We start from the raw sequence: 17,865 nt of genomic DNA, 5'->3' as shown, positions 1-17,865 counted from the left end.
GGGCAACTTATGTTCTACTTCATCATTTTATGGGAGTTTTCTTTGATCGCTATAACTTTTGCTGAATATTTTCTTATACAGTGATGATTCCCCCCCCCCCCCATGTTTTTTATCTTCTTTTGTGAACTGCTCAATATGAAATTTGGTAGTGAAAGAATCCCTCAGTTTTAATGCTTATGTTTGAACCAAGTCATGGGTATTATTGGAAATGTTCCTTACGCCCCCATATATCTGATAGCATCACGTGGCTTTATTTCTTGTTTGCTTAGCACACTATAAATGGGAAAATACTATACATACACAATAAGCTTCTTATCTAATAGAGATGGGAACACACAAATCTTGTAGTGCAATGAGACCTTACACCCTGAACATTGACATAAAGACCTGGTACAGGCCTCAGAAGAATGGGCATTCTCCATTCACCCCTGATCTAGAGAAGACATCTACAAAACATCCAAGGTTGTATATAACATCACCTGGAGGCATTCCTCTACCAGCTGCTCTGACATCGATCTACTCAAAAAAGACTTCCCTTAACACTAAGAAGACTTAACAAAAACAATGACCTGCTTACTGGGACAGGGCCTTGCTGTATTGCCCCTTAATTGTGAGGTTTGTCTATATATAACATCACCCGGAAGCAATCCTCTACCACGGAAGACCCTACCACTGCTCAGACATCGTCCTGCTGAAAAGAGACTTCCCTTAACAATGAGAAGACTTAACAACGACCTGCTTACAGGACAGGGCTTCCTGCATTGCCCTTTCATGGTGAGGTGAAACGAGAAGACACTCCACATCATGACTTCAATTTAGAATATGCAGATTCCAGAATCTTTTTTTTTTTTTTTTTTTTTTTGGTTTTTGGGCCACACCCATTTGACGCTCAGGGGTTACTCCTAGCTATGCGCTCAGAAGTCGCTCCTGGCTTGAGGGACCATATGGGACGCCGGGGGATCGAACCGCGGTCCGTCCTAGGCTAGCACAGGCAAGGCAGGCACCTTACCTCTAGTGCCACCGCTCGGCCCCGTGATTCCAGAATCTTTAATACAGAAACATGATACCAACAACAGAGACTGTGTGAAAAGTGTGTTGGCACTACAGACAATATCTTGGATCGGATGATAACTTGCCTGAAGCCTAGAGTTGGTCTTATGCCAGGAAACTTCAGGGGTAGGATCTCTTTGTATTTAGGCCAAGGTTATTCCTTTCCATGCCTCTCATATTTTGGTGGGCCTATGCAAACAACAATTGCCACTCTAACACCGTTTTTACTGTGCTCCTTTGACTCTAATCCTCAAAATGCACCCACTTAAAATTTGAGGTTAAATGCACCCACTTAAAATTTGAGGTTAACTTAAGCTAATATGCATGTACATGGAAATGTAAAAAATACTATGCCTCTAATGTTTAAGGAGTTACATAAGTTTTATGGCTTTAGATTGCCTTGTGTGCTGTTAAGAAATATTATAATGTGCTACAATCTGGGGACTTGAGGGACAAAGTAATTGTACATGGATTCTGTTTTATTTATCTTAACGTTCTTTGGCTGAAAGTTCAAAGTTAAGATATCAGCAAGGGAACTTCTGAGAATTATGTTATGGCTGATTGTCCTTCCACTGTAACTTTACCTTGTCCTCTTTCTTTGCATCTTTTGTTTTCATAATTCAAAATAAAAAAAATTAATAAAAAAAAAGTCCCATGAGAGGAAATTTCTCCCGTGAAATCTTAAAGGGCCCTTTGTAGAGATTAAGAGGCAATATTGACTCAAATTTCTTTTTTGGTATTGGCAATACTATTATATCAGGGTCAAATCCTAATAAAGATATAGATCTGAGTCTTGCTTTGATAATGAGTTCTGAAATTAATTCCAAATAAGATATCACAGACAGAGGCTGTTTGTTATATAAATACACCCATTCCAGAGGGCCTGCCTGTTGCATCAATGCTGCCTTAGGGGTTTCTTTTGTAGGGAAGATTAACAAAGAAACCTTCTCTCCTGGGATGAATCTTGAGAGAAATGATTTTTGCAACCTGTTCAAGAAGATGTCCAATTAATTTTTGGCCACTGTAGTTAAATTTCTCAGACTGTCTAAGGCAGGATCACCCTCCAAAGTTTTAAACAGATTAGACAGTTCTGCATTTGGGATTCTTAGCACAGGCCAGCGCCAATTCACATAACCTAAAAGTCTCTGAAAATCATTAAGTGTTTTGAGGTTTTCTTTTTGTTTGTTTGTTTTTGGGTCACACCCGGCCATGCTCAGGGGTTACTCCCGGCTGTCTGCTCAGAAATAGCTCCTGGCAGGCACGGGGGACCATATGGGACACCGGGATTCGAACCAACCACCTTTGGTCCTGGATCGGCTGCTTGCAAAGCAAATGCCGCTGTGCTATCTCTCCGGGCCCGAGGTTTTCTTTTTTGATGAAAATTTTTTGTGGACATATCAACATTTGGTCCAAAATAAAACCCAAGTATTGATATGATGGCATAGTCTGTATCTTTTCTAAAGCTATTTTCAGTCCTGCTGTTTGCAAACAGTCAATAACATAAGAATATACTTCCTGTAGATCTGTTTCATTGTTCATTGTGATAAGGATATCATCAGTATAATGAAAGATCATGGCTTGGGGATATCTTTCACAAGCAGGGCTCAAAATCTTATCTACAAAAAATTGACACATTTTTGGGGAATGCAGCATGTCCTGAGGGAGGACAGTCCATTGAAACCGCTGGCAGGGATGGGTATTATTGATAGAAGGAACTGAGAATGCAAAACGGTGTTTATCATCTGGGTGAATAGGAATAGGATAGAAGCAGTCTTTCAAATCAATTATAATTAGTGGCCATTCCTTTGGGATAACTACAGGTGATGGTAAGCCTGTTTGCAATTTTCCCATAGGTACCATAAATATGTCCACAGCTCTCAGATCCATCAACAGTCTCCATTTACCAGACTTCTTTTGTATGGTAAATATAGGTGAATTCCATTCAGAAAATGAAGGCTCAATATATCATAATTTTAGCTGTTCTTCCACTAATTCAGTTAGCACCTTTAATCTATCAAATTGACCTATCCAAATTGGTTCGTCAGATTTCCATTTTATTTTTATCGGTGCTGGGTTTTTTTCTGGCAGTGGCCCCTACCAAAAATTCTGAGTTTTTATTTCAGGAGAAGTGCCAGACTCTTCTGGAGCTAATGGGATGTGGAATTCTGCCTTCCACTGTTTGTGTAGGTCACGACCCCACAGGGATGGTGAGAATGGGCCCACATGAGGTCTAATTATAGTCTTTTGATTTTCTGGGCCATGAACTACCATAGTCCTTTTACTTAACAGACAGGAATTTAAGCCTCCTATTCCTTCGAGCGAGTATGAAATTTCTTGTAGAGGCCAATTTTCTGGCCATTCTTTATCAGAAATTATGGTAATTTGAGCCCCACCAGTAAAGGGTTGCCCTTGTAAGTGAAGTTTAATCATTGGGTTTTCATCTTTTTTTTTTGTTTGTTTTGTTTTTGTTTTTGTTTTTGGGCCACACCCGGGGTGCTCAGGGGTTACTCCTGGCTGTCCGCTCAGAAATAGCTCCTGGCAGGCACGGGGGACCATATGGGACACTGGGATTTGAACCAACCACCTTTGGTCCTGGATCGGCTGCTTGCAAGGCAAACACCGCTGTGCTATCTCTCCGGCCCGGGCTTTTCATCTTTAAATTTAATAACCAGAGCGATGAGTGGGTTGTGGGTGGCCCCTGGATCTGTGCTTCTGAAACCTCCACTTTTGACTTATCTGAAGTCCCAAAATTTGACATAAGGCATTATTACTATCTGGGCAATTACCTCTCCCTTTTTGAATGTCCAAGTAGCCGGTACAGTAATAACTACAATAATTTCTCCCTTTGAATTTGAATCAATGACACCTGTGGTTACTGATATACACTTTACATTGAGGGAACTTCTGCCCAGAATCAAACCCATTGTATCTGGGGGTGGCGGGCCCACAATGCCTGGGTAAATTGTAATATCCTCCGGGCAAGTTATGTCAAGCCCAGCACTTCCTGCAGTGGCATAAATTAATTCACTAATTGTGAGAAATCTTCTTGGGCTGGGCTGGGAAGAATTACAGTTTGAGGATTTTGCCCCTGATTTGTACGGGCCTGGGAATGGGCCCTGTAGGCGTTTCCCTGCATCAGAAATGTGGGTCCCGGAGGAGTTGGATTTTAAAAAAGATGGCAATTTCTTTTGATATGGCCCTGTTTTCCACAATGGTAACAGACGAATTGTCTCCTGGGTATAGTGTTAAAACCTCCACCTGTGTTATTTGGGAGATTTCCGGATCTGCAGTCTTTTGCCCAGTGGCAACCTCGTTTGCATTTTGGACAGAGACCTGGCTTTGGGGCGACGCTTTTTCCCCGGGGGTAGAAAGGCATTGTTCCCTTAGTAATTGGTTTGTACCAGATCCAGGTTTGCTGATAAATGGGGCATATCATAAACCAGGGGTCTCAAAATCGCAGCCCGTAGGCTGTTTGCGGCTCTCTGTACAACATTTTGTGGCCCGCGGCCGGCCTTCAAATATCACAGTATTTGCGATTATTCGCTTACTGAATAATCACAATGAAAATCGCATTAGTAAGAAAAAAAATCTCATTAAACATTCGCATACCCCGAGTAGTTCCATTCAGGGTATGCAAATGTTTAATGCAATTTTTTGCGATTTTTTTCCCTTACTAATGCGATTTTTTTATTGCAAATATTTGGTAAGCAAATAATCGTGAATACTTTGTGCCTAGCGCAGATGTCATTTCCACTGCTCCTGCCCGCTGTTCCTTTCATTATCAGAGGCCTAAGGGAGAGAAGTTTATTACAGAATTAGATTTTGTCATACCTTCATCAAAGCCTGACTTTGTCATGACTTCATCAAAGCCTGCAGAGAAGAGAAAGATTGATGATGAGCACAGACAATTTCAGAAAAAGTGGGAGATGCAGTATTTATTTGTTGAGCACAGGGGCATCCCCACATGTCTTATTTCCTCAGAGAAAGTTGCAGTGCACAAGGAATACAACATGAAATGCCATTATTCAACTAAATATGCTGAGGAATGTGCAAAATATCAAGGAAATGAGAGAGCCAAGCGGGTTGCCAGTCTTAAGGCATGTCTAATGAGGCAACAAGATTTCTTCAAGAAAACAACCAAAGAGAACATTGCATCAATTGAAGCTAGTTACATGGTTAGTGAGATGATTGCTAAGGCAAGAAAACCATTCACAGAAGGAGAGTTTGTTAAAAAATGCATGTTACAGGCTGCAAGTATTATCTGTCCGGAAAAAAAAGGTCAGTTTAGCAAAATCAGCCTTTCTGCCAACACTGTGGCAGAGCGCATTTCTGACATGTCAAGTGACATTTATCATCAGCTGTGTGAGAAAGCCAAATGTTTTGATGCATGCTCAGTTGCTGTTGATGAGGGCACAAATATAACAGACACTGCGCAGCTCACAATTTATGTCCATGGTGTTGATTGCAATTTTGAGTTGACAGAGGAGCTGCTCACAATAATTCCAATGCATGGCCAGACCACCACTAATGAGCTATTTCAGCATCTGTATGATGCCATTGAGAATGCAGGTTTGCCATGGAAGAGGTTTGTTGGAATAATAATCCATGGAGCGCCATCAATGATAGGGAAGAAAAATGGACTGGTGGCACTTGTTCAAAAAAAACTTGAAGAGGAGGGTGTAGAGAAGGCCATTGTTCTTCACTGCATTATCCATCAGCAGGCCCTTTGCAGTAAATGCCTGCCGTGTGACAATGTGATGTCTGTTGTTGTGAAATGTATCAACCAAATCAGATCCGGGGGCTTAAAGCACAGGTGGTTCCATGCTTTTTTTTTTTTTAGAGGAAATGGAGTCAGAATATGGAGATGTGCTCTATTTCATCAAGGTACATTGGCTCAGCAGGGGAAATGTCCTGAAAAGATTTTTTGAGTTGAGAGAAGTGAAAGCCTTCATGGAGAAGGATGGGAATGCTGTTTCTGAGTTGAGTGATCACAAATGGCTCATGGACTTAACTTTTCTTGTTGACATCACAAATAAGCTGAATGTACTAAACAAGATGTTACAAGGCCCGAGGCAGCTTATCAGTGTTGCCTATGACAACGTGAGAGCATTCTCCACAAAACTTGTGTTATGGAAATCCCAGCTCTCTCAGACAAACCTTTGCCATTTCCCAGCATGCAAGGAACTTGTGGATGCAGGCATACCATTCAGTGGTGAGAAATACGTTGATGCTATTTTTAAGATAGAGAAGGAATTTGGTCACAAACTTCAAAAAGCACAGAGCCACTTTCCAAATTTTTGTGAACCCCTTTTCCTTTGATGTGCAAGATGCCCCTCCTGTGCTACAAATGGAGCTCATTGACCTGCAACACAACTCTGATCTCAAAGCCAAATTCAGGGAGATTAGTGGAAAAGCAGACATGCATGGGCAGTTTTTGAGAGAATTGCCCTCCCCCCCCAGCTTCCCTGAGCTTTCCTGAATGTTCAAGCGCACCATGTGCCTTTTTGGGAGCACATATTTTTGTGAAAAGTTATCCTCCACATTGAACTTCAATAAGTCAAAGTAGGGCCCGGAGAGATAGCACAGTGGTGTTTGCCTTGCAAGCAGCCAATCCAGGACCAAAGGTGGTTGGTTCGAATCCTGGTGTCCCATATGGTCCCCCACGCCTGCCAGGAGCTATTTCTGAGCAGCCATCCAGGAGTAACCCCTGAGCACCACCGGGTATGTCCCAAAAACCCAAAAAAAAAAAAAAAAAAAAAAAAAAAAAAACAACCAAAAAAAAAAAAAAAAAACAACCAACAACAACAACAAAAAAAATCAAAGTACAGGTCTAGATAATGATGATCATCTTCAAGCCATACTGAGGGTCTCAACTGCAACCTCTCTAAAGCCAAATGTGGTTCAGATTTGTGAGAAGCACTGTCAAGTCTCTGGCAGCAAGGAATAGGCAAAAGATGCCATGTTCACAAGAACTGTTCATGATCTTCACTCAATGTTCTATTCATCTTCAGAAGAAATAATTAAAACTGTTAATAATGACATTTGAGGACTTTTATTTTTATTTTTTGTGAAATCCCTTATGCAGCCCTGCCTCACCCCGACTTTGCCTACTGCGACCCCCAGGTAAATTGAGTTTGAGACCCCTGTCATAAACTTTTTTTTTTTTTTTTGGTTTTTGGGCCATACCCGGCGGTGCTCAGGGGTTACTCCTGGCTGTATGCTCAGAAATAGTTCCTGGCAGGCATTGGGGGACCATATGGGACACCGGGATTCGAACCAACCACCTTTGGTCCTGAATCGGCTGCTTGCCAGGCAATCGCCACTGTGCTATCTCTCCGGGCCCTGTCATAAACATTTCTGCAGGCATATAAAAAGTTATTTTAGTCAGCTTTGTCCTGCAAAGGGGCCAATATCAATTTGCAGGCCAAATTCGCATTATGATAAGCCAAACATTTTTCTAGAAATTTTCTAACCTGCTTATCTTTGATTTGTGTTTTCAAAGCATCTTTTTTTTAATTTTTAATTTTTAATTATGAGAACAATGATGCAAAGAAGACAAGGTAAAGTTACAGTGAAAGAACAATCGCCTATAAACAGAGTTCTCAGAAGTAATCCCCTTGATGACACCTAAATATTGAACTTACAGTCAAAAAAACATTAAGAAAAGTAAGGCAGAACAATTACTTTGTCCACAAGTCCCCAGATTGTAGTACATTATAACATTTCTTAGCAGTACACAAAGCAACCTAAAGCCATGAGATTTATGTGACTCCTTAACTTTGAAGGCATAGTATTTTATATATTCATGCACATACATATTAGTTTAAGTTAACATCAAAAGTTTAAGAGGTTTTTTTTTAAGGATTAGTCAAAAGGGCACAGTAAAAACAGTGTTAGAGTGGCAAATATTGTTTGCATAGGCCCACCAAAATATGGGGGTTATAGAAAGGAATAGCCTTGGTCTAAATACAAGGAGACCACTACCCCTGAAGTTTCCTGGCATAAGACCAACTCTAGGCTCCAGGCAAACTAGTTTATTCAATCCAAGTCATTGTCTGTAGTGCCAATACAGTTTTATTTTTCACGCAGTCCTATTGTTGGCATCAGGTTTCTGTATTAAAGATCCTGGAATCTGCACATCCTACATTGAAGTCAGGCTGGTGTGGAGTACCCTCTAGTTTCACCTCACAATTAAGGGGCAATACAGCAAACCCTGTCCAGTAAGCAGGTCATTGTTCTTGGTAAGTCTTCTCAGTGTTAAGGGAAGTCTCTTTTGAGTAGATCAATGTCAGAGCAGCTGTAGGGTCTTCCCTGGTAGAGGATTGCCTCCAGGTGATCAAAGCATCTTTAAGCTTAGCTACAAACTCAACATATGGCTCATGGGGACCTTGGGTAATTCTTAAAAAGGTTCCTGCACCAGTGCTGTTTATATCAATTTTTTCCCATGAAGATACTGCAATATCTTTATCTTTAAGATTTCCTTAGGTAAAGCAGCCTTTATATATGCCTGAATATCTGCATATTGATTTTCTGCCATTAATAATTTATACGAGAGGGCCCGGAGAGACAGCGCAGTGGCGTTTGCCTTGCAAGCAGCTGATCCAGGACCAAAGGTGGTTGGTTCGAATCCCGGTGTCCCATATGGTCCCCCGTGCCTGCCAGGAGCTATTTCTGAGCAGACAGCCAGGAGTAACCCCTGAGCACCGCTAGGTGTGACCCAAAAACAAAAACAAAAACAAAATCCATATGAGAGATTGACCCCTGCCACTTGTTTTTTTGTTCCATCCAGGCTATATAATTTGGATTTCACACCCTCCACGTATAACATCTTCCATTCGGTTTGCTGTTTAGATGGCAGGCATATTTCAGCTAGTTTTTTAAATTCATGCAGGGTCCAAAGTGATTTTGACACCAAAGTCTTAGCATCTCCAGACAGTATGGAGAAACTGGCCCAAAGTCCTTACATGCTTTCTTAAACCGTTCTATGTCTTTTATTTCAAGGGGTTCATAGGTTGACACATATACTGTCTGTAATGGAGCTGAGGCCGGATTAGCAGAGTACTCTGCACCGGGCTCTGAGGCCTGACATGTGGAGCACTAGCCTGTGATTCGTCGGCTGAGTCAGCACTATTATGTGATTCCATTCTGTGTACAGAATCAGGACTCACTTGTGGACTTAGCAGCGGGGGTTGGTCATCAGTGTTAATATTTTGATTTGGGTCCTGAGTTTCTAAATTACATTTCTGAGTAGATTTTTTGCTGGGAAATATGCCTATATTTTTGATGGTGGTGCTAGATTCATCAGCCTACACTTTGGCCTGGATTTTCATCGGATAGATCTCCTTACTAACCATGCTGGTCTTAGCCTCACTTTTTCCACACTTTTTGCTTCCTAAACACCAGCCAATACCTATGTTCACCATAACAATATTAGCCAACACAAAGATTCCACAAACTATGACAAATGGAGACAACACAGGCGAGTCAAATATTTGAGTATAAATTTTTTTTTTTTTTTTGTGGTTTTTGGGTCACACCCGGCAGTGCTCAGGGGTTACTCCTGGCTCCATGCTCAGAAATTGCTCCTGGCAGGACGGGGACCATATGGGACGCTGGGATTCGAACCGATGACTTCTTGCATGAAAGGCAAACGCCTTACCTCCATGCTATCTCTCCAGCCCCGAGTATAAATTTTTGTTTGAACTATAGACCACAACCATCCAAAAGCAATGAATTTTCCTATCATCAAGCCTATTCATTTTAAATAATATGGAATAATCCACTTGACAAATGCAGAACCAAAGAATTTGTAACAAGGTGGCACAATCAATGTGGCTGACCATAGAAGCCATCCAAGGATCTCCAGAGGCAATTTCCAATAAAGCATTTCATATACAGTTATTGAGGGTCCAGGTTCACCATATTGTTTTCCAGAAAGACTGATTGGTCAGTATTCCCACCAGCACTTTACTCTCTGCATCCACATCAGCACTGCTTGTTCTTATTCTTTGTGATGTGTGCCAGCATCTATGGTTTGAGATGATACCTCATTACATCTCACTGATGATTAGTGATGTGGAGCATTTTTTTTCATATGCCTTTTGGCCATCTGTATTTCTTTTGGGGGGGGGGTTGGGTCACACCCAGTGGCACTTAGGGGTTACTCCTGACTCTGCACTCAGAAGTCGCTCCTGGCAGACTCAGGGGACCATATGGGATTCTGGGAATCGAACCAGAGTCTGTTAGGACTCTGGTGTGGAGCATTTTTTTTCATATGCCTTTTGGCCATCTGTATTTCTTTTGGGGGGGGGGTTGGGTCACACCCAGTGGCACTTAGGGGTTACTCCTGACTCTGCACTCAGAAGTCGCTCCTGGCAGACTCAGGGGACCATATGGGATTCTGGGAATCGAACCAGAGTCTGTTAGGGGTTGGTTGCATACAAGACAAATGCCCTACTGTGGTGCTATGGCTCTAGCCCCTGGCCATCTGTATTTCTTCTTTGTGTAAGTATCTGTTCATTTCTTCTCCCCATTTTTGGATGGGGTTAGATGTTTTGTATTGTTAAGTTCTGTCAGTATCTTGTATATCTTAGATATGAACCCCTTATTAGATGGGTATTGGGTGAATAGTTCTCCCATTCCATAGATAGCCTTTGTGTTTTAGTCACTATTTCCTTTAAAGTGAAGAAGCTTCTCAGTTTAATTTACCTTGCGCACAGCTGATCTGATCCAGGATGGACCATGATTTGAATCCTGGCATCCCATATGGTCCCCTGAGCCTGCCAGGAGCGATTTTTGAGTGCAGATCCAGGAGTAAGCCCTAAGTGCTACTGGATGTGACCCAAAAACAGGAAGAAAAAAAAAAAGTTAATATTCTCAGTACAAGAGCAGGGTTTATGTCTCCATTTCTTTGTATCCTCTTTTATTTCTTGAAGCAATGTTTTGTAATTTCTTTGTATAGGTCTTTCACCTCTTTAGTTACGTTGACTCCAAGGTACTTGATTTTCTGTGGCATAATTGTGAATGGGTTTTTTTAAACATCTATTTCTTCTCTCTTTTTTTTTTTTTAAACTTTATTTATTTATTTCTTGGTTGGTTTTTGGGCCACATCCAGTGGTGCTCATGAGTCACTCCTAGTTTCTGCACTCAGAAATTGCCCCTGGCAGGCTGGGGGACCACATGGGGTGCTGGGAATTAAACTGGGACCCTCCCGGGTAGGCTGCATACAGGACAAAAGCTCTACCGCTGTGCTATCTCTCTGCCCTCCCATCTATTTCTTCTTTTTTATTATTTGTATATAAAAAGCCATAGATTTTTGCATTTTAATTTTGTAGTCTGTCACTTTACACATCTATTGTTTCTATAAGTTTTTAGGGGCCCGGAGAGATAGCACAGTGGCGTTTGCCTTGCAAGCAGCTGATCCAAGACCAAAGGTGGTTGATTCAAATCCCGGTGTCCCATATGGTCCCCGTGCCTGCCAGGAGCTATTTCTGAGCAGACAGCCAGGAGTAACCCCTGAGCACCACCGGGTGTGGCCCAAAAACCAAAAACCAAAAAAAAAAAAAAAAAAGTTTTTAGATAGAGTCTTTAGGATTTTCTAAATGTGCAAATAGTGAGTTTGACTTCTTCCTTTCTTATCCCTTAATATCTTTTTTATTGCTATGGTAAGTACTTACAGTATAATGTTGAATAGAAGTGGTGAGAGGATACAAACTTGTCTTATGACAGATCATAGAGGAAAGGCTTTTAGTTTTTCCCCATTTAGTATAATATTTGCAATGGGCTTGTAGTAAATGGCCTTAACTATTTTGTGAAAAGTTTCTCCCATTTCTATCTTGTTGAGAGTTTTTATTATGAATAGATTTTGGACCTTCCTTGTCAAATGTTTTTCTGTATCTATTGATATGTGAGGTACTCCTTCCCTCAATGCCCTAAACTTTCTATTGAAATGTTAATATCTCCTGGATTGTGAGACCTGCTCACATCTGGGATGGGCAGAGGTATCTTGAATAAAGAATAATAGAGTTTGGCTGGGGGGGGGGGGAGAAGGGAAGAGAGATGAAGAAGCAGGATAGAGGAAGCTGCTTGGAATAAGCTGAACTTAGAAGCCATGTGAAGAAATACACATGACAGATAGGGCCATAGAATAAACTGAACTGTCTCCAATGAAACTTTGACTGCTTGTGATTATTTCTCCGCCATTATTCTGCAACCTTCAGAGCTGCAGACCAAGGGGCTACAGGCACTGTGCCGAGAAAGGCCTCACCCCAACCTAGGACTATATATTGCATATTAATACAACAGATACAATCATATAATTTTTATTTTTCCTTTTGTTGATATGGTGTATTATGTTGATTGACTTTTGTATGTTAAACCATCTTTGCATTTTTGCATCTTGGGAATGGTCATAGTTTATGACCTTCTTTTGGGGGGGGGGGTTGGGTCACACCAGGCAGTGCTCAGGGGTTACTCCTGGCTCCACACTCAGAAATCGCTCCTGGCAGGCTCAGGGGACCATATGGGATGTCGGGATTCAAACCACCGTCCTTCTGCATGAAAGGCAAAAGACCTACCTCCATGCTATCTCTCTGGCCCCCGGTGTATGACCTTCTTGATGAGCCATTGGATCCTATTTGGTAGAATTGTGTAGAAGTTCTATGCGTCTGTGTTCATAAAGATTATTGGCCTATAGTTCTCTCTCTCTCTCTCTCTCTCTCTCTCTCTCTCTCTCTCTCTTTCTCTCTCTCTCTCTCTCTCTCTCTCTCTCTCTGTGGTGTCTCTGTCTTCCTTTGGTATCTATAAAGTGTTTGCTTTATAGAAAATATTTGGGAATGTTTCTATTTCTTCAATTTTCTGGAAGAGCCTGAAAAAATTGGCAGTAATACTATTTAAAGATTTAAATAATTCACAATGAATTCATCTGGGCTTTTGTGTTCAGGAATTATTTTGATTACTATTTTAATTTCCTCACTAGTGATAGATCTGTTCAGATATTCCAACCTTGGGAGGTTATAGGAGTCCAAGAATTTCTCCATTTCTTTCAGGTTCTCTTGTTTTCCAGCATAAAGATTCTCAAAGAAGTCTTTTATTATCCTTTGAATTTCTGTAGTGTCTGTAGTGACCTTTCTCTTTTCATTTCTGATTCTGCTTATTAAGTTTCTCTCTCTTTTCTTTGTGAGTCTTTCTAATGGTTTATCAATCTTGCTCCTGACAGGCTCGGGGGACCATCTAGGACAGTGGTGGGCAATCTTTTTTTTCAACTGAGCCAAATCTCGCCAAAACCACAATAAAAATTTACTTTGAGAGCCACTTTTTTTTTTTTTTTTTGGTTTTTGCGTCACACCCGACAGCACTCAGGGGTTCCTCCTGGCTCCACACTCAGAAATCGCTCCTGGCAGGCTCGGGGGACCATATGGGATGCCGGGATTTGAACCGATGATCTCCTGCATGAAAGGCAAACGCCTTACCTCCATGCTATCTCTCCGGCCCCGAGAGCCACATTTTTAAAACCGAAAATACATAGGATGGTACACTGTTTTTAGTTTCAATAAGTTATTTTTAATTTTTTAATTTTTTTAATTATATGAACAATGATGCAAAGAAAGAGGACAAGGTAAAGATACAGTGAAAGGGCAATCACCTAAAAACAGAGTTCTCAGAAGAAATTCCCCTGCTGACACCTTAATTTTGATCTTACAGTCAAGGAACATTAAGAAAAATAAAACCGGACCCATGTACAATTACTTTGACCCTCAAGTCCCCAGATTGTGGTACATTATAACATTTCTTAGCAGTACACAGTTTATTGAGAATATTCTGCATGCAAGTATCCACATAGGTTGGAAGGATACAAATTACACAACTAATAAAACAAAAACATTAGAACGATATCATTTATCGGAAACGTTAAATTCCGTAAAATTTGCCTTACAATATTGTGCCGGCCAGCAGCTTCAGTTTATTCGTGGTCGTAGAAAGGGTCTGCACCTGAAAAGGAAATGGGTAGAAAAAAGGGGACCACCAAGGATTCTGATTATGGCGTCGATTTATTTTTGAAATGCCATGACTTGGGGCCGGGAAGGTGGCGCTGGAGATAAGGTGTCTGCCTTGTAAGCGCTACCAAGGAACGGACCGCGGTTCGATCCCCCGGCGTCCCATATGGTCCCCCCAAGCCAGGGGCGATTTCTGAGCACATAGCCAGGAGTAACCCCTGAGCGTCAAACGGGTGTGGCCCAAAAACCAAAAAAAAAAAAAAAAAAAAAAAGAAATGCCATGACTTATATAGTTTTTACACAAAGGGAGGAGGGCACAATGCAAACATTTGTCAAGCACACATTTGTCATCATTCAGTTCAAAAGGTTTGGCATGTGCCTGTTAATTTAATACAAGTTTCCTGAGAAATATCCTATTATCACACCAAATGCTCTATCTATAGGTCTGAGTTTCCTGAGCCAGAAGAGTGTGACCTTATGGTTCTTTTGATCTGCGTCAACTTATGGCCAGTTGGCAAGTACACAATTCAACTAAAGGACAGGCCTGTTAGAAAATGGCAGTTTGCTACAAGATGGCTGTGCTTATGCCAAGACTGTGAGGGAGAATCTGGCTCCCTACACAATGTAGAGAAAGTTACATCCTGACAATGACTGACAAAGTCACAAACACTAACGTGAACATTGACCATGGTTCTGATCAGAGCTGTGTGGAGCCGGCCTCCGGGGCTGCACACAGGGCAAGCACTGACAGAGGCTAGGAGCAGAGTCCTGACTCCTGGAGCGGCCCCCCCAGCACACAGAAGAGCCTCATTCAATAGTGGAAAGAGCTGCATGTGGCTCAAAAGTTGAGTCTACATCCACTGATGTAGGATGCCAGAAATTGAACCTAAGTCCATCTCAGGTCCACTGTGTGAAAGGCAAATGCCCTACCACTGTGTTATTGCTAATCTTGTTTTTTTTTTTTTTAAGAACCAATTATTGCTTTCATTGTTCTTTTGGATTTTGGGGTGTTTTCCAGTTCATTAATTTATGCTTTAAGCTTTATTATTTCCTTCTTCTTGCTCATTTTTAGTTAATTTTGTTGACTATTTTCCAAGTTTATTTTGTTTGTTTGTTTCTTTTCTTTTCTTTCTATTTTTCTTTGGGGGGTCACACCCAGTAGCGCTCAGGGGTTACTCCTGGCTCTACACACAGAAATCACCCCCTGGCAGGCTCAGGGGACCATATGAGACGCTGGGATTTGAACCACCGACCTTCTGCATGGAAGGCAAATGCCTTACTTACATGCTATCTCTGAAGCCCTTGTTTCTTTTCTTTTCTTTTCTTTTTTCTTTTCTTTTCTTTCTTTCTTTCTTTCTTTCTTTCTTTCTTTCTTTCTTTCTTTCTTTCTTTCTTTCTTTCTTTCTTTCTTTCTTTCTTTCTTTCTTTCTTTCTTTCTTTCTTTCTTTCTTTCTTTCTCTTTCTTCCTTCTTTCTTTCTTTCTTTCTTTCTTTCTTTCTTTCTTTCTTTCTTTCTTTCTTTCTTTCTTTCTTTCTTTCTTTCTTTCTTTCTTTCTTTCTCTCTCTCTCTTCCTTCCTTCCTTCCTTCCTTCCTTTCCTTCCTTCCTTCCTTCCTTCCTTCCTTCCTTCCTTCCTTCCTTCCTTCCTTCCTTCCTTCCTTCCTTCCTTTCTTTTTTTTTTTTGTGTGGTTTTTGGGTCACACCCGGCAGTGCTCAGGGGTTTTTCCTGGCTCCGTGCTCAGAAATTGCTCCTGGCATGCACAGGGGACCATATGGGACGCCGGGATTCGAACCGATGACCTTCTGCATGAAAGGTAAATGCCTTACCTCCAATCTATCTCTCCGGCCCCTCTTTCTTTCTTTTTCTTTCTTTCTTTCTTTCTTTCTTTCTTTCTTTCTTTCTTTCTTTCTTTCTTTCTTTCTTTCTTTCTTTCTTTCTTTCTTTCTTTCTTTCTTTCTTTCTTTCTTTCTTTCTTTCTTTCTTTCTTTCTCTCTCTCTCTCTCTCTTTCTCTCTCTCTCTCTCCCTCCCTCCCTCCCTCCCTCCCTCCCTCCCTCTCTTTCTTTCTTTCTTTCTTTCTTTCTTTCTTTCTTTCTTTCTTTCTTTCTTTCTTTCTTTCTTTCTTTCTTTCTTTCTTTCTTTCTTTCTTTCTTTCTTCTTTCTTTCTTTCTTTCTTTCTCTTTCCTCCACACTGGTGACACTCAGGGGTTACTCCTGGCTATGAGCTCAGAAATCGCTCCTGGCTTGGGGGACCATATGGGACACTGGGGGATTAAACCAAAGTATGTCCTAGGCTAGCATGAACAAGGCAGATGCCTTACCCCTTAACGCCACCGCTCCAGTTCCATTTTCCAAGTCTTTTTTTTTTTTTTTTTTTTTTGGTTTTTGGGTCACTCCCGGCAGTGCTCAGGGGTTATTCCTGGCTCCAGGCTCAGAAATTGCTCCTGGCAGGCACGGGGGACCATATGGGATGCTGGGATTCGAACCAATGACCTCCTGCATGAAAGGCGAACACCTTACCTCCATGCTATCTCTCCAGCCCCTTTTCCAAGTTTTTAAAGCTGTGCCATTAAGTTATATTTTTAGGCCCTTCCTTCCTTTCTGATGAATGCTTATAAAGTTATAAATTTCCCTCTTAATACCACTTTTGCTGTGTCCCACAAATTCTAATGATTTGTATTTTCATTCTAATTTGTTTCCAAGATAATTTTGATTTTCTCTTTGGTTTAATCTCTGACCCACTAGTTCCTCAGTAGTAAGCTGTTTAATTTCCAGCTGTTAAAATTATTTCTTCATATCTCTTTGACATTCATTTTATTTTCAGTGCATCCTGATCTGAGGAGATAGTCAATGGCCCAACATGTGATTTATCTTGGAGAATATTTTATGTACATTGGACAAAAATGTGTATTCAGCTTTCTGGGAATGAAAAAGGCTATGTATATATATTGGCTTAAGCCACTCTCTTTCATTTTTCTTTTTAAAACCAGTATAACCTTATTAAGTTTTAGCCTGGTTAATCTATCAAGAGGTGACAGGGTAGTGTTGAAGTCTCTCAATACTATTGTGTTGCTATTGATATCTTTCTTCGAGTCTATTAGTAGTTGTTTAAGTATTTTACTGGCCAAGATTTTAGTTTTAAAACATATGGTGATAATAGAAAGGTCAGGTTCAAGTGTTTTATTACAGAGGAAATCAGTGAGAAAGATTTTCAATTTCAGCAGCATTGACAATCAGAGCTTTAAAATGTCATACTTGGGGCAGGAGAGTTAGTATAGGGTTAAGGCTCTTGTCTTACCCTTCACTCATGGAAATCATAGCGCTGGAACAAATGCTCAGGTTTGATCTCATCACCCTGCCCACCTCCCAGAACTAAAAATGGCCCCAAAAAGAAGAAAAAAGAAAATGATAGAGAGAGCAAATGTTTAAGTTTTATTAAAAGGAGTCTCAAATTTACCTTTAGACATTTGTATTTGATTTAATTGTATTTCCACTAACCACAATATCTTCCTCTAAGTCCTTTTCAACTAAAGTGTTAGTGGGAAATGCCATATAGCTCATTCCCCCCCCCAAAAAAAAAAAAAAAAAGGTGTGTGTGTGTGTGCAGAACTCTCTGGATTCCAAATTTTTTATTTTGAGGAGGTAATTCATACCCGATGGTGCTCAGGGCTTACTCATAGCGGTGTGTTCACAGATCATTCCTCATGGGCTAACTAGAGAAATCATATGTGATGCCAGGAATGAACCCAGGTTGCCTAGGTGTAAGGTAAAGCATCCCCAAAGGCCCCAAACTTTTGATTTTTAGATTGAACAAACTTTCAGC

Source organism: Suncus etruscus, chromosome 1 (assembly GCF_024139225.1).
Source record: "Suncus etruscus isolate mSunEtr1 chromosome 1, mSunEtr1.pri.cur, whole genome shotgun sequence".
In the NCBI taxonomy this organism is placed as follows: domain Eukaryota; kingdom Metazoa; phylum Chordata; class Mammalia; order Eulipotyphla; family Soricidae; genus Suncus; species Suncus etruscus.
The sequence above is the reverse complement of the archived record's forward strand: the minus strand, read 5'-3'. Positions refer to the sequence as shown.